Raw genomic sequence first — 12353 nt, 5'->3', positions numbered from 1 at the left:
AAAAAACAGCAGTGACAGGGAAACAGAAAATACAACCTTGCATTACTGCTCAACATCTATTTAGCTATGATACCCTGGAGTCTGACGCAAAAAGTAGTTGTGTCAGGGGCATTATACTTTAGATCTCTGTCTCCCAACTGGATTCTGTATACAAAATGAGTATTGCATTGTTGAGAAAATTAGTTTATGTTTTGCTCATCTTGACAAAGGTATTCATAAGACTTTCATCTCTAGTTCCCCAGTAGGCTTTAGCAGAGTGAAGAGAGAAAATAACTGTTTACTTAACATTCAGTTGACTGCTTCTAAGGACTGTGTATGTAGAGGAGCAGTTTAAGAGTTTCACAACATAATAATAAACATGTCTATTCTGCATTCAGTGGGTGTGCATAAAACTCATTAAAATTAATGGATTTACACACACACACACACACACACACACACACAATCTGTCCAAAGCAGTTCACTACAGGATAAAGAGTAGTCCTGGCCTACATGGAAGTCTTCATCGAGTAGTCTTGGCCTACATGGAATTGTACTCTGAAATTTTTGGAATATGCTAATTGCCAAGTGTGTGTGTGTGTGTGTATCTATAATGTATCATTTGGCTATCAACTATGTTCGTGTTTATATAAAATCAACATTCAATTCCTAGAGAACTTGTGTAAAAGTTAATTGTGAATACAATATTTTAATTTGGACATAGGTTGCACTCAGTGCAATTATGTTTCAAACTGATTGTGTACTAAGACGGGTGGGAAACAATCCATTCAATATTTGTCTCAAGCCAATCCCATCCACACAAAAAATTGCCACTCCTTCCACTATCATTCTGATAATACAGAAAAGAAAGGGAGAAATGCTGAGTCATTTTGGGAAGGGTCAAGTTGTAAACTATCATTTTCTGGTTTATCCTGGATGGAGGACTTCTCTCTATGCAGGATGGAGAGTATCTCTTCCTCTATGGAGGAATTATGGTCTGTGGGGACAGAATAGAAATCTATGTTATCATGTGTGGAGAACTTCAGCTACATTATAATTCTTGATTAGGGTCAAAGCACAAAAATCTCACTAGAAGAACATTCAACAGAAGAACTTCAATAGAATATCATTGGTTGTTTCATGATTTTCTCAATTGAAAAATTAGGCATATCTCTGATTGGGGAAAAAAAAATCAAGTGATAGGTAGCACCTTTGTGAGCATTCCTGTTGCAATGCATTGTAAGGGAGTCTTTGTTTTATTCACCTCTTGTTTATTATGAAGAAGGAAAAGTCAGCAGTATCACAACGAAATCAATGCAATGATAACTTAGGTTTTGTGTGAAGGAAAGGGCTACAGATACTTTCCATACTCTATAGCCACTGCATAATTTCTGCATGGGCTGGTTGCTACGGCTGCCTTGAGTTGCAAGACATTTGAGCTAGAAACAGCACCTCTGCTTTTGGCCAATCTATATTTTCCTAATATCTATGTGAAGCTGATGGCTTTAAACATTAGGGAAGTCTGGGCAAGAGGTCGCCATACACTCTATTCCTCTGTCATATTTGAACTGGGTAAGGTAGGTTGCATCTGATTAGACTATCTTAGCTTGAGAGCCAAGGAGCTGGTGCACGAGCATTTTTAAAAAATGGATTACGTTTCCAAGCCACTAAAAGATAATAGATCTTGCAATATGTTTTTATATTGTTGCAGAACACTCTTTTTAATAAAGGAGAGTAATATTAACAAATAGAATAACAGAATTACAGAATTGGAAGGGACCTTGGAGGTCTTCTACTCCAACCCCCCTGCTTAAGCAGGAGATGCTATACCATTTCAGACTAATGGTTCTCCAGTCTCTTAAAAGCCTCTAGGGATGGAGCACCTACAACATCTGAAGGTGTAAGCTGCTCTACTGGTTAAATGTTCTCACTGTCAGGAAATTTCTCCTTAGTTCTAGGTTGTTTCTCTCCCTTTGGAAAGGAAAGGAAAGGAAAGGAAAGGAAAGGAAAGGAAAGGAAAGGAAAGGAAAGGAAAGGAAAGGAAAGGAAAGGAAAGGAAAGGAAAGGAAAGTCCATTATTACTAAGAATGATTGAATTACATGGATAGAATCAAGAAATAATTTTGTTTTACCAGACAGTACTATTTGTATAGAGATATACAAATAGCTCTATGGATATTTACAACCACAACATGACACTCTGCTAATAGATATGCTCAGTGCAACTACAGTACTACTGCCTCTTATTGTTATTCCTTCAGGGTTTCCTTTACACTTTGCTTTAGAGAACAAAAGGGTCAATTTGGATGGGGAGGGAAACAATGTAATGTTCAAACTTTGGAGAGTCAAAGGCCATCCAATTACATAGTACTATCATCAGAAAGTGTGTAGGGCATTTTGGGGGAGGTAGTGCTGAACACAGAATGACTTGAAGTAGCACTACTGAAATATGGTCCTTTCCCTACTGAATTTTAATGCTGTCACCTTGGGGGAATTACAAATGGGTCTCTGGAACTCTGTATGTGACTCATCATGTGCTTTATGGAACTTCCCTTGAAGAGTATCTGGAAGCTGCAGCTGTGTCAAAATGCAGCAGCACAGGCAGTTGTGTATGCTCCTTGTCCTCTTCATTGTACAACTCTGCTCCATAAGCCACATTGGTTTCCCCTGTGCTTTCAGGTTTAACTCAAGGATCTAATAATTACCTATAAAACTCTACATGGCATGGGGCTGGGTTATTTGAGGACTACCTTTCCCCAGTTGTGTCTGCCTGCCCCAGAGTCAGATGCTGAGGAGGCCTGCTGCATGTCTGAACCATTTGAGAATGCCATCTGGCGGGATATGTTGGATTTTAAAATTTCTTTATTGTTTTATCTTGGCTGCCAATCAGTGGTGGGTTGCCCCTGGTTCGGACCGGTTCGCAAGAACCTATAGTAAAACCGGCAGGAGGCCCCACCCATCACCCCGGATGTCGTCATCAGCAATCTGTGCTTGGTCAGAAGCTTCTGCATATGTGCAGAAGAAAGGCACATGCACGAGTGAAGCGAGCGCGCGTATGCGATCCCGTTGCGAACCGGTAGTAAAGGTAAGTAGAACCCACCCCTGCTGCCAATTATCTGTTTATTGTTATACTATTGTTAAGTTGTATTTTTTTAATTGTTGTTACCTGTGCAGAATATCAGCAATGAGACAATCACCATTCAAATTGAAATGAATAAATTAATATGCTGATAGCTGCTTGCATTTGACTTTTTTAAAAAAATAACCATTGACATTTTATAATCTGTAAGTATTCTGCTTTCTTTATTCAAGACACTCCTAACCGGTATAAAAAGCATTCATTACCATTACTGTTATCAAATATAAGGCATTTTTAAAATTCCATTAGCTGAAACATTCAACGTGAAAGCTTTAAAAAGGTGATAGTTGGGATTAATCATATACAAAACCATACAAGGAAAAACCAAGTGAAAAAACAAATGTTAACTAATGTCAAAAATACAACATGGTAGGTATCTTCTAAATACCAGAAAAGATAGTTAATATATTCAAAATGAAAATGACATTTATTTAATACGGTTCTCAAACTATAAGACACCTTTTCTAAAAATTAGCATTATACATTTCTAAAAAATTAAATCATCCTGGCAATCATTCCTAAATAGATATGGTGATGTTGTCTAGAATTCACCAATTTACCATTTACCATGATAACATTTAAATATGACTTTATCCATGTCCACAGTAATTATCTGTGTTCATTGGTTGCCATAACAGCATTCTGGCAAAACAGATTTCAGAAACTGAAGGCTTGATTCAGGTTAAAGTAATTGTCTGTGTTATGATGACACATATGAGCAGGTAAGGTCTACATTGATAAAAATATTCAGCCAGGCAAATGGAGAATGGCTGATTTAGGCAGCTTCACGGTTGCTGCAAAGAACAATACTTGCTTCCAATACTTGGAAGTATTGTCTCCCTTGGTTTTTTAAAAGAAACCAAAAAAACAAACACTGTGGTGGCTCGATTTGAGTTACTGTGGACAGAATCAAGAAATGGCTTAATCTTTTTCTGAAGGTACTGAAGTTGCAACACAGAGAGAGAGAACAACTTTTATTATTTTTCAATCCTTCATATGATGAGATTCCCATGAATTAGGAAACCTTGAACACAGTGGTGAAATCCAAATTTTTTTTACTACTGGTTCTGTGGGCGTGGCTTGGTGGGCGTGGTGTGACTTGGTGGACGTGGCTTGGGTGAGGCAGGGGAAGGATACTGCAAAATCCCCATTCCCACCCCACTCCAGGGGAAGGATACTGCAAAATCCCCATTACCTCCCCACTCCAGGAGAAGGATACTGCAAAATCTCCATTCCCTCCCCACTCCAGGGGAAGGATACTGCAAAATCTCCATTCCCTCCCCACTCCAGGGGAAGGATACTGCAAAATTCCCATTCTCTCCCCACTCCTGGGGGAAGGATACTGCAAAATCTCCAGAACTTGTCAGAACCTGCTGGATTTCACCCCTGTGTGAACAAGTCAATTGTGTGTGTGTGTGTGTGTGCGTGTGCGAAGGCCTAGACAACCTCCTTTCCCATTTCAAGTATAAATTTGATTTAAGGATGGAACTGTCCATTTGTGAAAAAAGGATTAGAACTGTATTTTATTGTATTTTATGCCTTTGAGTCAGTGTTGACTCCTGGCAGTGTTGACTCCTGGACCAGCCCCTGCAGTTTTCTTGGCAAGGTTTTTCAGAAGTGGTTTGCCATTCTCCCTTTCCTAAGGCTAAGAGAAAGTGATTCATGCAGTGCACTGTGCCTAAGGCAGAACTAGAACTCACACTCCCAGTTTCTATCCTGATGCCTTAACCACCACACCAAACTGGCTCAGAAATATACAGTTTAAGAAATATGTAGTTGAACTTCAAGACACAAAAATATTATTCACAGGCATGGTTAATTGAGCGAAGCAAAGATTAAGGTCTGCAGTCTTACAATATGATGGTTAGTTTTTAACTTTGTTATGACGATGGTGTTTCACCATCAAAGGAGTAGCTTCCATTTTTGATTTCTAGCAACAACTCAAGTGCATGTAGGGTCAGGTCAGGATGGGAGAACCTTGGATAAAAAAAAATTGTTCAATTATCTATGTGGCTCAAGACAATTGAGTGGATTGCTGAATATCTTGACAACAGTAGCAGACATTGTGACGATGTTGTCAGAACGTTGCATTCAGATACCAGGTGTCAAAGTGTAGAATTAACTATGGTGGGTAACATTTCACATTTCCCCCATGCTATAAAATCTAACAAGTCATTAAAATGTGTTCATGTTGCTCTCCAAACTGTACTGTAAGCCTGATGACAATTTTTGTTCACTGCAGAGATCTAGCTGTGCAATGTTTTCATTTTCACCCATCCATAGCAGTTGGAATCGCAACCCCAATATTGCTTTAGTGGATCTTAAGAGGGCTGTAAGGAGAAAGGAAGGAGGAAAAAAAAAAAACTACTTTGAATTTCAATCAGACTACCTACAGTAGAGGCATAACATTAACAAAGATGCTTAAACAGCACTCTGCAAAGATGTTAAGAAAATATTTGTAGTGATTCACACACACCTATAGACAAAAACAGTTCTTGTTGCTGTTGAAGCAACAACACAGCACAGCCTTAATTAAAGCATCGTCTGACCTGTTTTTTTTTTTAATGCTACAGTTGCAGAATCCTGTTAAAAGAAGAAAAAAAGAGGATTAATTACAGATGGGCTGTGTGTGTCATGATAATTAACAATTGCCGCTTCTCCTTTTTGTCACATTCTGAAACTTTTTTCCCCTGCTTTAGTTAGGTAAAGGGAATCAGAATTTTTATCACATTCTTTGCCCGCAATCCCTGATGGAATTGTCACCCATAAATTTGCACAGCATATACAAAATATTGCGCCGTCAGCATTATTGCACCATCAGTGTTTTTCACAGGAGAGTGTGCCCATATATTGCCCTACGTGAAGTGGTAAACACAATGATGGGGATAGCTAAATATGAATGAATAAAAATTAATACATGGCACTGAATACACCATTATTGACTATGCTGTTGAACTGCTATATAAATACCAGCTAATAGAATTAAAATTATCCATTCATCCTACTCTTTTTTTTCGTTTTTATGATTAGCAGCCTGTTTCCTCCCCACCCCCATGTGTACCAAAATGATACAAAGTCAAATAGTGGTTTATATAATGCATATATTTGCAAAACAGCATGAATCGTGCCAATCCATTTCTAAATATCAGAAGTGAAGATTCATTGGTTCCTTCTTTCTTTGGCCAGAAAACTTAGTTTATGAAGGATGTCATTGTGACATGTTTTTTTTTTTTAAAAAACATCTTCTGTATATTCCATTTTATCTTTACTTAATTTAGAACAATAGATCATGGAGAAATGGGAAATAAGATGAAATGGCTTTAAGGCAATATACTGGTGAACAGCTGAAAAATCCCAGGAGCTATTGTATATTTTGCTCAATTGTCTGGTTCTCTAGTCTAGGTCTGGCACTCGTTGTCTCAACTGTTAAGCAGGAGCTATATTAGTGATGCTGGGGGCTACACTACGAAACTTCTGCAGGCTCTAAAAAAAAGAGCAACTAATATTCCTTTCTGCACTCCTTTCATATCTGTTTAGTTTTCCCATCGATCTCTAATCACAGACATTATATTCTTCTTGCCCATCTTCTGAATGTTATTTCTGGTCCTGTTCAGGAAAGACTAAGAGAAAGGGGATTACCGAGATCCTTTTGGACATATACTTGAGTTTAAAAGACTTAAGAGAATTCTATTCAGACTGAAACAATTTGGCAACTGCTTTCAAAATATTTAGTTTGGACTGTAGGCCTTAGGAGAGTTCCCCTGCAACTAGGCCCTCTCATCTTTCTGTTCCATGAAACCAATGGTCAACTACTTTCCTTCCTATAGGTAGGACTTTTAGGAGATAAATAGTTTAGTTTGTGTCTGTATGCACTTCTCTCTCTCTCTCTCTCTCTCTCTCTCTCTCTCTCTCTCTCTCTCTGTGTGTGTGTGTGTGTGTGTGTGTGTGTGTGAACATGTGTGGTGATAGATGTAGCGGTGCCAAATGAGAACAATCTCAGAAAGGCACATGAGAAGCAGGGCCTGAAAGAGGAACTCAAGAAGATGTTGAAATTAAAGGTCAAAGTACCCAGTGGTGGTAAGATCCTCGGGGTTGCGACTCCAGTTGCCACAACTGGGAGAGTGGCTCCAACAGATCCAAGGAACAATGTCAGAGGTCTCTATCCAGAAGAATGCAGTGTTAGAAATAATGCAGTATCAGTGGTGGGGTTCAAATTTTTTACTACCAGTTCTGTGGGCGTGGCTTGGTGGGCGTGTCATGGCTTGGTGGGCATGACACGGGAAGGATACTGTAAAATCTCCATTCCCTCCCCATTCAAGGGGAAGGTTACTGCAAAATCCCCATTTCCTCCCAATCAGCAGAGGCAGAGAATAGATGGGGGTGGGGCTAGTCAGAGGTGGTATTTACCAGTTTTCCAAACTACTCAAAATTTCCGCTACCAGTTCTCCAGAACTGGTCAGAACCTGCTGAATACCACCTCTGTGCAGTACCCTCAAACTCGCTGGTAGATGACTCAGGATTGAGAAACCTACCATCCATAGAGATGAGAAGGGAATACACACACACACACACACACACACACACACACACACACACATGTTTAAAGCATTAAAATGCAGAAATATGAAGGTATAACAAGCAATTTAAAAACAACAATAAAATTCTTCTTTCAAAATTTTATAACCATTACAATAGTATAGCGGTTAAGATCTTGGCTTAAAATAGAGAGAAATGTGCTGTTTCAAAGCTGAGAGCAGCTTAAATTATGATATTTCTTAAGAGGCTAGGTTTTCCTCACTGTTTTTTTTAAATAAGTCCAGGCTTTTACTTTATCATTTTTCCGAAGACTTATTGTTAGAATGATTTCATCCTCAGCTGCAAATAGCCAAAAACAAACTTGTAGATTTTCTAGTATGGATTTGGACTGGATTTTCTAGTGCCTCCTGGACATATTAAAAAAAAAAGCACTGGAGAAAACTTATCTTCTCCAGAAAAGAAGCAAGTAAATATCCTCCCTTCCATTTCTGCCAGGTTTCAAACTGAGAACTTTTTATGCAACAAGCAAAGATCTTAACCACTGTGCCATCAGCCTGGGTAAAAGAAAGGATAGAGTGCATGATAAGCACTGGCTCAATTGAAAAATGCTCAAAGTAGCCAAATTTTGACACGAACCCGCAGCAAACTTAAGTGAATAGGCAGTGGCACTTAACATGTCATAACAGGATAAAATTACTTTGGAAATGGAACAGAAGGTCTGCGAGGTTGGTTTGAAGGTAAGTGGTAGATTAATAGGAATGTCATCCACTTCTGCCCTCTCATTTCTGGTGATGGATCAATTGGGCAATGCAGATTAACCTTCTATCTACCATTCCTATAATGGAATAAACTCCTAGCAGTGTCTAACAGGGTTAGGGTTTACTAGTTTCTCTTGCCCCAAGAGTAGTATATTGCTACTATAATCAATATTTCATTTTATGAGGATTTTTGGTTAGAATTTCTAATTGATATTCGTTGACACAGCTTTGGCCATGGGAGTATAAATATACAGTCAGGTCCATAAATATTGGGACATCGACACAATTCTAACATCTTTGGCTCTATACACCACCACAATGGAGTTGGAATGAAACAAACACAATGTGCGTTAACTGCAGACTGTCAGCTTTAATTTGAGGGTATGTACATCCAACTCAGGTGAACGGTGTAGGACTTACAGCAGTTTGCATATGTGCCTCCCACTTGTTAAGGGACCAAAAGTAATGGGACAGAATAATAATCATAAATCAAACTTTCCCTTCTTAATACTTGGTTGCAAATCCTTTGCAGTCAATCACAGCCTGAAGTCTGGAACACATAGACATCACCAGACGCTGGGTTTCATCCCTGGTGATGCTCTGCCAGGCCTCTACTGCAACTGTCTTCAGTTCCTGCTTGTTCTTGGGGCATTTTCCCTTCAGTTTTGTCTTCAGCAAGTGAAATGCATGCTCAATGGGATTCAGGTCAGGTGATTGACTTGGCCATTGCATAACATTCCACTTCTGTCCCTTCAAAAACTCTTTGGTTGCTTTTGCAGTATGCTTTGGGTCATTGTCCATCTGCACTGTGAAGCGCCGTCCAATGAGTTCTGCAGCATTTGGCTGAATGTGAGCAGATAATATTGCCCGAAACACTTCAGAATTCATCCTGCTGCTTTTGTCAGCAGTCACATCATCAATAAATACAAGAGAACCAGTTCCATTGGCAGCCATACATGCCCACACCATGACAATACCACCACCATGCTTCACTGATGAGGTGGTATGCTTAGGATCATGAGCAATTCCTTTCCTTATCCATACTCTTCTCTTTCCATCACTCTGGTACAAGTTGATCTTGGTCTCATCTGGCCATAGGACCTTGTTCCAGAACTATGAAGGCTTTGTTAGATGTTGTTTGGCAAACTCTAATCTGGCCTTCCTGTTTTTGAGGCTCACCAATGGTTTACATCTTGTGGTGAACCCTCTGTATTCACTCTGGTGAAGTCTTCTCTTGATTGTTGACTTTGACACACATACACCTACCTCCTGGAGAGTGTTCTTGATCTGGCCAACTGTTGTGAAGGGTGTTTTCTTCACCAGGGAAAGAATTCTTCGGTCATCCACCACACTTGTTTTCCGTGGTCTCCCAGGTCTTTTGGTGTTGCTGAGCTCACCGGTGCATTCCTTCTTTTTGAGAATGTTTCAAACAGTTGTTTTGGCCACGCCTAATGTTCTTGCTATCTCTCTGATAGGTTTGTTTTGTTTCTTCAGCCTAATGATGGCTTGCTTCACTGATAGTGACAGCTCTTTGGATCTCATCTTGAGAGTTGACAGCAACAGATTCCAAATGCAAATAGCACACTTGAAATGAACTCTGGGCCTTTTATCTGCACATTGTAATTGGGGTAATGAGGGAATATCACACACCTGGCCATGGAACAGCTGAGAAGCCAATTGTCCCATTACTTTTGGTCCCTTAACAAGTGGGAGGCACATATACAAACTGCTGTAAGTCCTACACCGTTCACCTGAGTTGGATGTACAAACCCTCAAATTAAAGCTGACAGTCTGCAGTTAACGCACATTGTATTTGTTTCATTCCAACTCCATTGTGGTGGTGTATAGAGCCAAAGATGTTAGAATTGTGTCGATGTCCCAATATTTATGGACCTGACTGTATTTCTGCTTCCCAACTGAAATCACAAATAGTCAACATAGTACAGGCCATCCATCACTTCCTGAGCAATGACATCCTGCTCCTTTCACCCCAGTTCATTGCAAATGTACTCACATCTGTGTTTTGCAGCTTTGATTAGAAAGTGCTACTTTCCAAGGTGAGCTGACTTAAGTCCTTCAGGACAGTTAATCAATACTTGGGTCAGTTACCGAGCCTCTTTGAGCACCAATTGTCTGGTTATTGCCCTGGGCAGCCATTTTATCCTGGTGCTGGCTGCTATGTTCTCTGCTGGATCATCAAGTTCAATTTATGTGCAAGAAAATCAATCAAATCACACTTGGAAGATGGTTGTCCAACCCAGGGGTTCCCATTCTTGGCAACTTTAAGACATGGGGACTTTAACTCTCAGAATTTTCCAGCCAGCATTTTTTTATTGTTTTTCTTTTGTTTTTTTGTTTTGGCTGGGGAATTCTGGGAGTGGAAGTCCACATGTCTTAAAGTTGCTAAGATTGGGAACCCCTGGTCCAATTTCTTATTAAAACCACAACTTCCTCTGGTTGGATAATTCCACTACTATAGAGATCTTAGAGTTATAACATTTTTTTATATATTTATGAGAAATATAAATTTAAATCACAGTCATAGAATGGATTTTACTTGATAAAGTGAGTCCACAAAAGAGACGTCAGACAAGATGGATCGATGACATCAGCAAGTATTGTGGACCCAATTGTCAAAAGAAAGCTCAAGACCATATTGGTTGAAAACATGTGGAAGAGGTCTTCCAGTGGATAAACAATGATTAGAACGAGGAACTCACACCCATTATTTATAGTCCTAATTTTTGTAATAATGGAAAATAATTCTTCAACATATCCCTATGACATCATTTTAGGTACCTGTTAATATATGCTACTACAGAGTTTCTCAGCCTTAACTTTTAGATGGGTGGACTTCAACTCCCAGAATTCCCTAGCCAGTTTAACTCTATCCCTTACTGGCTGGCAAATTCTAGGAGTTGAAGTCCACCCATTTTAAAGTTGCTAAGATTGAGAAACACTGTGCTACTACATTTTGGTACTCTTCGACTTTTGGCTAAAAACTAGGCACGTCTATCATATTAACAAATTAAACTGACAAGGTAAAGTCATTTAATTACAGAACTTCATTATTCTGACAGGCTTACTTCAGTTTACAGTAATCTGACCATCCACTGGAGTCTCAAAACCTTGAAGATGACTTGGTTTCATCTGTTCTGGCACTTTGACTGTATATTAATTAATGATGTGACCTCTGAACAGACACTGAGGCTTTCAGCATATGCTAACAAGCAGCTTAAAAAAAAACCTGTCTCCTCATCAACACTCCTTCAGTTTTCTACTTCCGTAACTTTCCCAAGCATTTTTTGAATGACACCTTCAAGGATTCCTTTTCCTTCACCCGCTGAACTTTGCTTTCATTGGAACTTGCAGTGACAGCAAGACTGAATAATTAGCAGCCTTTTGTCATTGTTGATACCTCCTCAAAGCTTTTGTTGATGACTTCTTGGAACTTAGGGCAGAATGGCAAAGGGTTCTGGGAGGCATTACGGTCTCCAGCTGGATTGGCAGCAGGAGTGTGTGGAAGTGTTGCAAGCACTAAATACAAGAGGCTCAATATTGATGAAAATTACAGACCTCAAGTTGTCACATATCAGAATGGATCAAGACTGGGCTTTTTAATTTGATTTGATTTAATGTATTGAATTATGTTATTATGCTTCTCATATGCAATCAAAGTTCTGTGGTATATTTTTAAAAACAGTAAGATAATGAAAATCAAAAAAATCTTATTAATACCGGTAAATGGCAAAGATTAAAAAAGATATATAAATATGGATTTATTTATTTGTTTGTTTGCTGCTTGTTGTTTGTTTGTTCTATCTTGCCACAATCTTACAGCCCTTTGTGCTTTACAAGATGTCCAAAAATAAAATTAAAAAGATCCAAAGAACAATTAAGACGAAAGGAAACTAAATCATTAAATCATAAAATCAACTCTA

The sequence above is a fragment of the Pituophis catenifer genome, unplaced genomic scaffold, assembly GCF_029215685.1.
Source record: "Pituophis catenifer annectens isolate HBS135680 unplaced genomic scaffold, rPitCat1.0.hap2 SCAF_1, whole genome shotgun sequence".
In the NCBI taxonomy this organism is placed as follows: domain Eukaryota; kingdom Metazoa; phylum Chordata; class Lepidosauria; order Squamata; family Colubridae; genus Pituophis; species Pituophis catenifer.
The sequence above is the reverse complement of the archived record's forward strand: the minus strand, read 5'-3'. Positions refer to the sequence as shown.